This window comes from Heterodontus francisci, chromosome 3, assembly GCF_036365525.1.
Source record: "Heterodontus francisci isolate sHetFra1 chromosome 3, sHetFra1.hap1, whole genome shotgun sequence".
Taxonomy (NCBI): domain Eukaryota; kingdom Metazoa; phylum Chordata; class Chondrichthyes; order Heterodontiformes; family Heterodontidae; genus Heterodontus; species Heterodontus francisci.
The window spans coordinates 22,357,466-22,369,483 of NC_090373.1; the positions used below are offsets into that span (position 1 = coordinate 22,357,466).

A 12,018-nucleotide genomic window follows, 5' to 3' on the forward strand; every position below is an offset into this window, starting at 1 on the left:
GACTTGATTTATCCGATCGTGTTCCTTCATCCCAGACGATCGGTTTGAACACAAACTAGATTAATATACTCTTGGAATTTGTTTTGTTGTACAAGGAGTTTCTTTTTGTTACTGTGAATTGTTTTGCTTACAAGTGGACTGAGCGTAATCACCGAGACATCGGCAGAGCTTTTGTGCTGAGAGCTGAAGCATTCCTTCCTTTGAAAAGTTCCTGTGATGGAGATCAGCTGAAATTACAGTGCCCTCTGTACATGCCTTCTTGCTGCTAAAAAGAATTTAGGTGGGGGTGGGGTGGGGAATGGGGGTTGACAGAGAGGAAAAAATGCCATGGATTTTCTGACTGAAAGACCTTCTGAACTTACCGATCTGTTTTTAACACTGCCAAACTAACTGAGAGGAGTCTACGCACTTTATTTACAGAATTGATTTTTCCTTTTGCACCAGATTACAATCAGGTAAAGTTAAACAGTCACGATTGCACTGGATTTTTTTTTTTGAAAAATCACCTTAATATGCAATCTCGATACATGAAATTTATATATTTTTTAATTACCTGCAGATAAGACACTTTGCAATCAAGAAACCAGTGTTCACTTGCTTTAACTGGGAGTTTCATGTTTGTTGTAGGTTTGAATTTCATTTGGCTACCTTTAAACTTGTGAATGGATTCTTTTTTAAAACTGGGAGCAACTGCATAACGCTGTAGCAAAAAAAAACTACGGAATGGGGAAACCACTGAGTAGACCTGACTGCTTGCGACAAAATCCAGCATGTGTAGGGATAACTGAGGAGGAAGACATTAATATAGAAGATTGCTATGTTCCCCAAAGGTCCATCTATGACACGGTGCGACTGAACGAACAGATAGACTCGGGCTCAAAGGGCAGCCTGGCATCAAGACACTTGACGGAGCGTTACCTCCCATACAGCCAGAGGACGCTGGAATCTGTCGTGTTCTCTGGCAATGGTGCGCTATCAGCCCCTGGTGTCCTTGAGCTGAGGGCCAGGGAGAGCAGCAGACTGGACGAGAAAATGATCTTTGATGCCCTGAAACTCAACAGCGATGCTGTCCGATCAGCTGGTGCTCCCAAGGTGAAAGCTGTGGCGGAAAGGAAGGAGAACCGGCGATCTTGGAGAACTTTTGTCCCACCCTTTGCAGACTATGCCAGCAGAGCAGAGGCTTCACCTTCTGAAAGTGTGGAGGAGGCCACTTTGTCCGCCTGGAGCCAGGGCAAGGGAACCACCGGCTCCCTCACTTCAGAAGAGGACTCCGGACTGTCCAGTCCATCCGCAACGAAAGGACAAAGGTACCGGTGGCCAAATGAGGATAAAATCCGATATAGGAGCTTGTCCTCCGCAGACGGAGTACATATAACAAGGGACAATGAAGCCAAAAGAACTGGTACCAGCATCAACTATGGTGAAGAGCAAATGTTATCACGAGCTCCGAAAAATGTGCCCTCCATCACAAAGAGTGAAGACTATGGAGTCTCCCCAACTGAAGAGGCAGAGCTAATTATGGCCTTAGAGTTGGTTTCTGAATGTAACACAAGAGGAGACAGTGTTTTTGAGCGAAATGCAAAGACCAGGGATTACAATGAGAGAAATTGTGTTGGCAGACAAATCCTTGATGGCAGATCCAACTTTACATCTACACCAGAAGAGAGAATGTCCAAGTTCTTGGAGCTACAAACAGTGGACCTGGAAGAACCAACAGCAGAGGAAGGAAAGGAGAATGCATCCACACAGGAAGCATGTTACTGGGATACAGTAGTTGAAACTCAATCTGAAACGCAGTCAGAATGTGACCATGTGCAGGCTTTGGTAGAACCAGATGCTCTATTGTCTGCTCCTGAGGAAATGCTGCCTGCAACTGAGAGCCTGAACTCTGAGAGCAAGGGTTATTATGAGAACACTCCAGTGATGGGCAAAATGTGTGACTGTAGGATGTCAGCAGTAATAGGAAAGTCTGATGCGGACAGCAATGGGGTGTTTACTGATAAGGTAACCAAAGCACTTGTGTGATGGACAGGGTGCCTTTACACACAAGGCCCTGGAAAGGATTTCTGATAACACAGCACACTTTCTGAAGTCCCGCCGTCTTGCTTTATTTCAGCGTTGCCGGGTAATCGGTTTCCTAGCAACCTTTAGAATATTAAGTTTCAATATGTTTGAATTAGATTGGGTGAGCAATGTGGCTTTGTGAGCAGGAGGCAGCTTGTGACATGACTGATAGTTTCCAGCTGTTTGTTGTGTGGTTATTAACCAGCTGGTGTCTGTTACACGTCATGTCCTGGTGTACCTTTACACTAACATATTTCACTCGCACAAACCGGGGATTGTGGTAGCATGTCTCCCCACAGCATCATTCATATCTGTGTAATCATCATTTCTCAAACCTCACTGGCTAAAGGTCTTCATGACTTCGTGGCATTTTGCGGTTTGGGGAGATGCCACAATTTGAGCGGGTGCCTTTTTTTTTGAAATGGCCCTTTTAATCTTTTTGCCTGTGTATCAGAAATGGAACCGGAGGGTTATGTCATCACAGTACAATGCAATTTAGTCACTCTTAGCTTTCAGAGTAATGAAGAACTTGGCAGACGTTTCAAGGTAAAAAACGACAGACACGGATTGATTACAGGGCTGAGTTTCACTTGAGCTATTGTCTCAGTGCCACAGGTTTTCACTGAGTTACTTTAGTTGATTGATTTTTGTACCAAAATCTTAAAGAAATATCACCTAACACTGTTGTCATCATTTGGTGCTTTTGATAAGTATACAACACTGTGACTTAGTTTTGTCACTCCCCCACCCCCATCCAACTTATGCACGACATAAATGATGCAGAAAAGCAAACACTTTGCACAATTTTCTTTCAGCAATAAAACTGAGTCAGTAAAGTTCCTTCCCTGCTCTACAACGATAGTGCTTCAATTTGGAATCACTTCACCAAAGCACACTAACCAGTAAACATTCAAAATGTTCTCAATTTTAAGATTAGCAGCTTGTGTGGTACAATTAGTTTTGACTATACCTAATGGTGTTGCTCACTAAAGAGAAAGCAAGCCTCCCAGTAACTGTCCATACGTGTGCCGTGTGCTTTGATTTCTGTTCGACTCTTTTGCCTCTCACCTTTTTCCTCTCCTTTCTCTATTTCTCTCATTCTTTTTCTCTTGCTCTTTTTCTTTTTCTCTCATGCTTTCTCTCTTTCACTCATGCACTCTCTTATCTGTATTGCCATCTCTGACATCTTAGTTATCTATCTTTTTATTCATTCATGGGTGTGGGCATCACTGGTTAGTCCAGCGTTTATTGCCCATCCCTAATTGCCCTGGAGAAGGTGGTGGTGAGCTGCCTTCTTGAACCGCGCAGTCCATGTGTAGGTATACCCACATTGCTGTTAGGAAGGGAATTCCAGGATTTTGACCCAGCGACAGTGAAGGAACAGCGATATATTTCCAAGTCAGGATGGTGTGTGACTTGGAGGGGAACTTGCAGATGGTGGTGTTCCCATGCATTTGCTGCCCTTGTCCTTCTAGTTGGTAGAGGTCGCGGGTTTGGAAGAAGCTGTCTAAGGAGCCTTGGTGCGTTGCTGCAGTGCCTCTTGTCGATGGTACACACTGCTGCCACTGTGTGTCAGTGGTGGAGGGAGTGAATGTTTGTGGATTGGATGCCAGTCAAGTGGGCTGCTTTGTGCTGGATGGTGTCGAGCTTCTTGTGTGTTGTTGGAGCTGCACCCATCCAGGCAAATGGAGAGTATTCCATCACACTCCTGACTTGTACATTGTAGATGGTGGACAGGCTTTGGGGAGTCAGGTGGCTGCTCTTGTAACCATGGTATATATGTGGCTGGTCCAGTTCAGTTTCTGGTCAATGATAACCCCCAGGATGTTGATAGTCAGGAAATTCAGCGATGGTAATGCCATTGAATGTCAAGGGGAGATGGTTCGATTCTCTCTTGTTGGAGATGGGCATTGCCTGGCACTTCCTTGGTGCGAATGTTACTTGCCACTTATCAGCCCAAGCCTGGATATTGTCCAGGTCTTGCTGCATTTCTACACTGACTGCTTCAGTATCTGAGGAGTCGTGAATGGTGCTGAACGTTGTGCAATCATCAGCGAACATCCCCACTTCCGACCTTATGGTTGAAAGAAGATCATTGATGAAGCAACTGAAGATGGTTGGGCCTAGGACACTACCCTGAGGAACTCCTGCAGTGATGTCCTGGAGCTCAGATGATTGACCTCCAACAACCACAACCATCTTCCTTTGCGCTAGGCATGACTCCAACCAGCAGAGAGTTTTCCCCCTGATTCCATTTGACTTCAGTTTTGCTAGGACTCCTTGATGCCATACTCGGTCAAATGCTGCCTTGATGTCAAGGGCAGTCACTCTCACCTCACCTCTTGAGTTCAGCTGTTTTGTCCATGTTTGAACCAAGGCTGTAATGAGTTCAGGAGCTGTGTAGCCTTGGCAGGACACAAACTGAGCATCACTGAGCAGGTTATTACAAAGCAAGTGCTGCTTGATGGCACTGTTGATGACACCTTCGATCACTTTCCTGATGATTGAGAGTAGACTGATGGGGCGGTAATTGGCCGGGTTGGACTTGTCCTGTTTTTTGTGTACAGGACATACCTGGGCAATTTTGCACATTGCCGAGTAGATGCCAGTGTTGTAGCTGTCTTGGAACAGCTTGGTTAGGGGCGTGGAAAGTTCTGGAGCACAGGTCTTCAGTACTATTTCCGGAATATTTTCAGGGCCCAAAGCCTTTGCAGTATCCAGTGCCTTCAGTCGTTTCTTGATTTCACGCAGAGTGAATCAAATTGGCTGAAGTCGGGTATCTGTGATGCTGGGGACTTCAGGAGGAGGCTGAGATGGATCATCAACTCGGCACTTCTGGCTGAAGATTGTTGCAAATGCTTCAGCCTTATCTTTCGCACTGATGTGCTGGGCTCCCCCATCATTGAGGATGGGGATATTTGTGGAGCCACCTCCTCCAGTTAGTTGCTTAATTGTCCACCACCATTCACGGCTGGATATGGCAGGACTGCAGAACTTAGATCTGATCCATTGCTTATGGGATCACTTGGCTCTGTCTATCGCATGCTGCTTATGCAGTTTGGCACGCAAGTAGTCCTGTGTTGTAGCTTCAACAGGTTGACACCTCATTTTGAGTTATGCCTGGTGCTGCTTCTGGCATGCCCTCCTGCACTCTTCATTGAGCCAGAGTTGGTCTCCTGGCTTGATGGTAATGGTAGAGTGGGGAATTATGCTGGGCTATGAGGTTACAGATTGTGGTTGAGTTCAATTCTGCTGCTGCTGATGGCCCACAGCGCCTCATGGATGCCCAGTTTTGCATTGCTAGATCTGTTCGAAATCTATCCCATTTAGCACGGTGATCGTGCCACACAACATGATGGAGGATATCCTCAATGTGAAGGTGGGACTTTGTCTCTACAAAGACTGTGTGGTGGTCATTCCTACCAATACTGTCATGGACAGATGCAACTGCGGCAGGCAGGTTGGTGAGGACGAGGTCAAGTATGTTTTTCCCTCTTGTTGGTTCGCTCACCACCTGCCGCAGACCCAGTCTAGCAGCTATGTCCTTTAGGACTCGGCCAGCTCGGGCAGTAGTGGTGCTACTGAGCCACTCTTGGTGATGGACATTGAAGTCCCTCATCCAAAGTACATTCTGCACCCTTGCCACCCTCAGTGCTTCCTCCAACTGCTGTTCAGCAGGGAGGAGTACTGACCCATCAGCTAAAGGGGGGGAGGTAGGTGGTAATCAGCAGGAGATTTTCTTCCCATGTTTGACCTGATGCCATGATACTTCATTGGGTCCGGAGTTGATGTTGAAAACTCCCATTGCAACTTCCACCCAACTGTATACCACTGTGCTGCCACCTCCCTGCCATCAGGGATGGTGATGGCAGTGTCTGTGTCATAGTCTGTAAGGTATGATTCCATGAGTATGACTATGTCAGGCTGTTGCTTGACAAGTCTGTGGGACAGCTCTCCCAGCTTTGGCACAAGCCCCCAGATGTTAGTAAGAAGGACTTTACAGGGTTGACAGGGCTGGGTTTGCCGTCGTTGTTTCTGCTGCCCAGGTTGATGCCGGGTGGTCCGTCCGGTTTCATTCTGTTTTATTGACTTTGTAGCGGTTAGATACAACTGAGTGGCTTGCTAGGCTTTTTCAGAGGGCATGTAAGAGTCAAACACATTGCTGTGGGTCTGGAGTCACATGTAGGCCAGACCAGGTAAGGACAGCAGATTTCCTTCCCTAAAGGGGATTATTGAACCAGATGTGTTTTTACAACAATCGACAATGTGTTCATGGCCATCATTAGACTTGCTTTTTTAATTCCAGATTTATTAATTGAATTCAAATTCCACCTTCTGTGGTGGGATTTGAACCCATGTCCCCAGAGAAATACCTTGGGTTCTGGGTTACTAGTCCAGTGACAATACTAGTACACCACCACCTCCTTCATGCAAATATCGCCCTTTACTCCATCTCTTGTCTTCTGTAGAACATGCAGAAGTCTTTGTCTTTTACTTATGTTGCTTTACTGGTGTACTCAGAATGTATCTTTTACCTTGGCTAAAACTCCAGGCATGCACCAGAATTGTAGCCTGTTGTAAGGTAGATATTAGGACTGGGTGGAAAAGAGTCAGGACCAGAGTGGGAGTAGGGGGCTTCTCTGGGAGCTACTGTTTGTTAGGGGATGGATGACAAAGACTCGGGGTGAAGCTTGGCTCATGATCTGTGCTAATGTGGTGGGGGGAGAGGAGGGTTTGTTTGGCTAGGGAGGCTGCAGGTCCTGAGATTGTGCTGGGAAAGATTGGAGATTCTGTGGGTTTGCAAGGAATGCAGAGGCAATGGGACTTGAGGCTGGTAGCAAGTGGAGACTCTGTGGCTGTGGGAAGATTGCAGAGTCTGAGGTTAGAGCTGGGAAGTAGAAAGATAGGGAGAAATCAAACTGGGTAAAGGCTGCAAAAGGTAGGCAGGCCGGCTCTGAGCATGGATCAGCAGTAGTGAGTCATACCCTGGCTGCACTACCTGCTGTAACAGGCTCCAGTTCAATCCAAAGTGATGAGGTCCATCATCTTGCACCCGGCAGTCAATGTTAAGCATCACTATTGCCTGGATGGACCTTGTATCTAACGCACATTATGCAGTCCCTGGAAAGGACTCATTGCGTTTGAAGTGGCACCAGCACAAAACAGGTGATGTGTATTCCTGTACACACAGACTGGCTCCTTCCAGCTGGCAGTAATCAAACTGAAATGACCACAAACCGGTCAACGACCATCATCCCATGACATAAGTAATATAGAATATATACGTTGTTCATATGATTTTGAAGCAGGTCAGGACTTCAATCCTCCATAATAGCAAATCGGACAATTGAACTCCAGAGCTGTTTCAGAAGAAAGCAATTTAAACTTTCTTCTCATTTTTTTGTATGGAGGGTAGTGAATGTCCAGTGGTGATCACGAGGAAGGAATATGATTGAATCATGCAGGGACGAGGAGGTCATAGAAACATAGAAAATAGGAGCAGGAGTAGGCCATTCATCCCTTCAAGCCTGCTCCACCATTCATTATGATCATGGCTGATCATCCAACTCAGTAACCTGTTCCCACTTTCGCCCCATACCCTTTGATCCCTTTAAACCCAAGAGCTATATCTAATTCCTTCTTGAAAACATATAATGTTTTGGCCTCAACTGCTTTCTGTGGTAGCGAATTCCACAGGCTCACCACTCTCTGGGTGAAGAAATTTCTCCTCATCTCAGTCCTGAATGGTTTACCCCGTATCCTTAGACTATGACCCCTGGTTCTGGACTCCCCCACCATCGGGAACATCCTTCCTGCATCTATCCTGTGAAGTCCTGTTAGAATTTTATAAATTTCAATGAGATTTCCCCCTCACCCTTCTGAACTCCAGCGAATATAATCCTAACCGACTCAATCTCTCCTCATATGTCAGTCCCGCCATCCCAGGAATCAGTCTGGTAAACCTTTGCTGCACTCCCTCTATAGCAAGAACATCCTTCCTCAGATAAGGAGACCAAAACTGCACACAATATTCCAGGTGTGGCCTCACCAAGGCCCTGTATAATTGCAGCAAGACATCCCTGCTCCTGTACTCGAATCCTCTCGCTATGAAGGCCAACATACCATTTGCCTTTTTTACCGCCTGTTGCACCTGCATGCTTACCTTCAGTGACTGGTGTACATGAACACCCAGGTCTCGCTGCATATTCCCCTCTCTCAGTTTATAGCCGTTCAGATAATCTGCCTTCCTGTTTTTGCTGCCAAAGTGGATAACCTCACATTTATTCACATTATACTGCATATGACATGCATTAGCCCACTCACTCAACTTGTCCAAATCACCCTGAAGCCTCTCTGCATTCTCCTCACAACTCACCCTCCCACCCAGTTTTGTGTCATCTACAAATTTGTTCCCTCATCTAAATCATTAATATATGTTATTTGCGCTTTAATTTTACATGGCCATCTCTTACGTGGGACTTTGTCGAAAGCCTCCTGAAAGTCCAAATAAACCATATTCACTGGCTCCCCCTCATCAACTCTACTAGCTACATCCTCGAAGAATTCTAGTAGATTTGTCAAGCATGGCTTCCCTTTTGTAAATCCATGCTGACTCTGTCCGATTCTACCACTGTTCTCTAAGTGCTCTGCTATAAAATCTTTGATAATGGTCATTTGATCCATTGTGCCATCATTTTGAAAGAGCTGTCCAATTAATCCCACTCTCCCCCCGCCCCCCCCTCCCCCTCCTTCTCCATAGCCCTGACAATTTCTTTCTTTCAAATATTTATTCAACTCCCTTTTAAAAGTTACTGTTAAATCTTCTTCGACTACCTTTTCAGGCAGTGCGTTTCAGGTTATAACAACTCGCTGCGTTTAGAAAACAATTCTCCTCGTCCCACCTCTTTTATTCACCAATTATTTCAGCTCTGTGTTCATCCTGCTGCCAGTGAATAATTAAAATCATCTCCTGGTCTGCCAGGGTAAAGCTTATGCTGTGTGTAATTGTTTAAACCCTGAGATGAAATTGAGTGTGCATGGGGTTGTTAACCCTCTCTCTGGGAGCAGGTATCTTCTCAGACATGTGTGAACAGGATACTTTGTTCAACTGTGTGATTTTGTGCTCACTGATTCAGTTTGTGACACAGTCACTAAGGATACAGTTTATTCTGTAGCTACTGAACTCAAGCTGGTACGTACAGTAACCATGTGCAGATTGTTGGAGGGAGTGAATGTTGAAGATGGCGGATGGGATGCTAATCAAGCGGGCTACTTTGTCCTGGATGCTGTCAAGATTCTTGAGTGTTGTTGGAGCTGCACCCATCCAGGAAGGTGGAGAGTATTGAGTCACACTCCTGACTTGTGCCTTGTAGATGATGGACAGGCTTTGGGGAGTCAGGAGGTGAGTTACTCGCTACCGAATTCTCAGCCTTTGACCTATGCTTGTAGCCACAGTATTTATGTGGCAAGTCCAGTTGAGTTTCTGGTCCTTGGTTACCCTCAGGCTGTTGATGGGGGCTTCAGCGATCGTAATGCTTTTGAATGTCAAGGAGAAATCGCTAGATTCTCTCTTGTTGGAAGTCGTCATTGCCTGGTACTCGTACGATGCATATGTTACTTGCCGCTTCTCAGCTGAAGCCTGGATGTTGTCTAGGTCTTGCTGCATGTGGGTACAGACTGCTTCATTATCTGAGGAGTTGTGAATGGAACTGAACATTGTGTAATCATCAGCAAACATTCCCACTTCTGACTTTATGATGGAGGGAAGGTCATTGATGAAGCAGCTGAAGATGGTTGGGCCTAGGACAGTACCCTGAGGAACTCCTGCAGTGATGTCCTGGGACCGAGATGATTGGCCTCCAACAACCACAGCCATCTTCCTTTGTGCTAAGTCTAACTCCAGCAGGTGGAGTTCTCCCCTTGAGTCCCATTGACCTCAGTTTTGCTAGAGCTTCTTGATGCCATACTCAATCAAATGATGTCAAGGGCAGTTACTCTCACCTCACTTCTGAAATTCAGTTCTTTGGTCCATGTTCGGACCAAGGCTTTAGTGAGGTCAGTAGCCTAGTGGCCCTGGAGGAACCCAAACTGAGCATTGGTGAGCAGGTTATTGCTGCGTAAGTGCCACTTAATAGCGCTGTCAGTGAGACCTTCCATTACTTTGCTGATGAATGAGAGTAGACTGATTAATGGGATGGTAATTGGCCAGATTGGATTTGTCCATTTTTTTTGTGGGCAGGGCATACCTGGGCAATTTTCCTCTTTTTTTGGGCAGATGCCAGTGTTGTAGCTGTCCTGGAATATCTTGGATAGGGGCGCGACTGGTTCTGCAGCACAGTTATTCAGTACTATAGCCAGGATGTTTTCGGGGCTTATGGCCTTTGATGTATCTTCGAGAGTTGTGAGGCTGGAGTAAGCTACAGAGGATAGGGCGGGGCGAAGTCAGGAAGGGATTTAAGCACAGGGGTGAGAATTTTAAATTTGAGACATTGCCAGATAATTTACACAAGCTGCTGGATTCCATAAAATGAACTGGTAGATATTTAAAATTGATCAGGAACTTGGCATTTCTTCTGTGCTAGATTCAGGTGTAGTACAGCATAGACATAAGACATCTACTGCACTGTATCTTATGATTAAATTGATAGTGTCTCGAATTTGAGGGATGGAATTAATGAGGTTCAGATTGCCCGTAGTATACAAGTGATAGTTGTGATAAAAATGAAGTGTTTTTGTATTTAGCAGGGTATGGGCTTCTCTTTTTAACAATTGCTGTTGTAATACATAAAGGGTTAAAGTCTATCTCCGCTCGCAGAAATCATGTGGCAGGTTAAGTTGCTGCAATTATTATTGGCTGAGAATGATGTCCAAAGGAGAAAAATGGGGATGTACATGGGGGTGGTTAAACTACTCAATTCAAATGCAGACATTTTATGAGGGTTGTTCAAAGCATGTTTGTCAGTATTTTTTTAATTTTAACAACAAATTATTTAAATCTGTTTCATCTTGGTTCACTTTATGAAGCTGTTTATTAACCTGAATGGGGACTCTATCTAAAGCCTTCAAAGAAAGATAGCGTACATGGAGAGTGAAAAAAAAACATCCTTATTTAGGAATATTACATATATTCTAGTTCACCGCAGCAGCTGCAATTTATTTATTTTCTACTACATGAAGAGATGCCTAAGCTTGGCAACAACTGTGGAAACAACGCACGTTGTGTTCCTGCTCCTGCATACTTGTTCTTTTACTATTTAATTAATTTTCTCATTATTTAATGTTAAAGTCTAGTGTAATGTTTCTCTGCCACCTTCTGAAGATGGGGAGAAGCATGCAATAGAATTAATTGCTGAAGTACAGCACAGAAACAGGCCACTCAGCCCAACTGGTCTATGTCAGTGTTTGTGCACCACGTATTACTTGAGAAATGAGAATCTAAATGGGGTAGAGGAGCAAAGGGATCTGGGAGTACAAATACACAAATCACTGAAAAGTAGAGACGCAGATTAATAAGACCATTAAAAAAAAAACAAGTACTGGCGTTCATTTCTAGAGGCAAAGTGTAGAGAAGTTATACTAAATTTGTATCAAACAGTACTGGTTTCCATATTATTACAAGGATATCGAGGCATTGGAGAAGGTGCAAAAAAGATTTACAAGGATGATACTAGAACTACAAGGTTATGCCTATCAGGAAAGAATGAACTAGCTGGGTCTTTTTTCTCTTGGAAAGAGAAGATGCATAGAGGGCTTTATAATTATGAAAAGTTTTGATAAGAGTAGACACAAAGCGAGTGTTTCCACTTGTGGGGAAGAGCAAAACTAGAGGCCATCGATATAAGATAGTCACCAAGAATACAAATAGGGAATTCAGAAGAGTGGTGAGAATGTGGAACCTGTTACCACACTGAGTAGTTGAGGTGAACAACATAGATGCACTTAAGGGGAACTTAG

At 44.8% G+C, this 12,018-nt stretch overlaps 1 protein-coding gene across 10 annotated transcripts in view; it reads left to right on the forward strand.

Annotated features, from left to right (window-relative positions):
* dst (dystonin) overlaps nt 1–12,018 on the forward strand; it is a 666,855-nt gene that overhangs the window by 496,034 nt on the left and 158,803 nt on the right. The gene's annotated exons all lie outside the window — the stretch shown is intronic.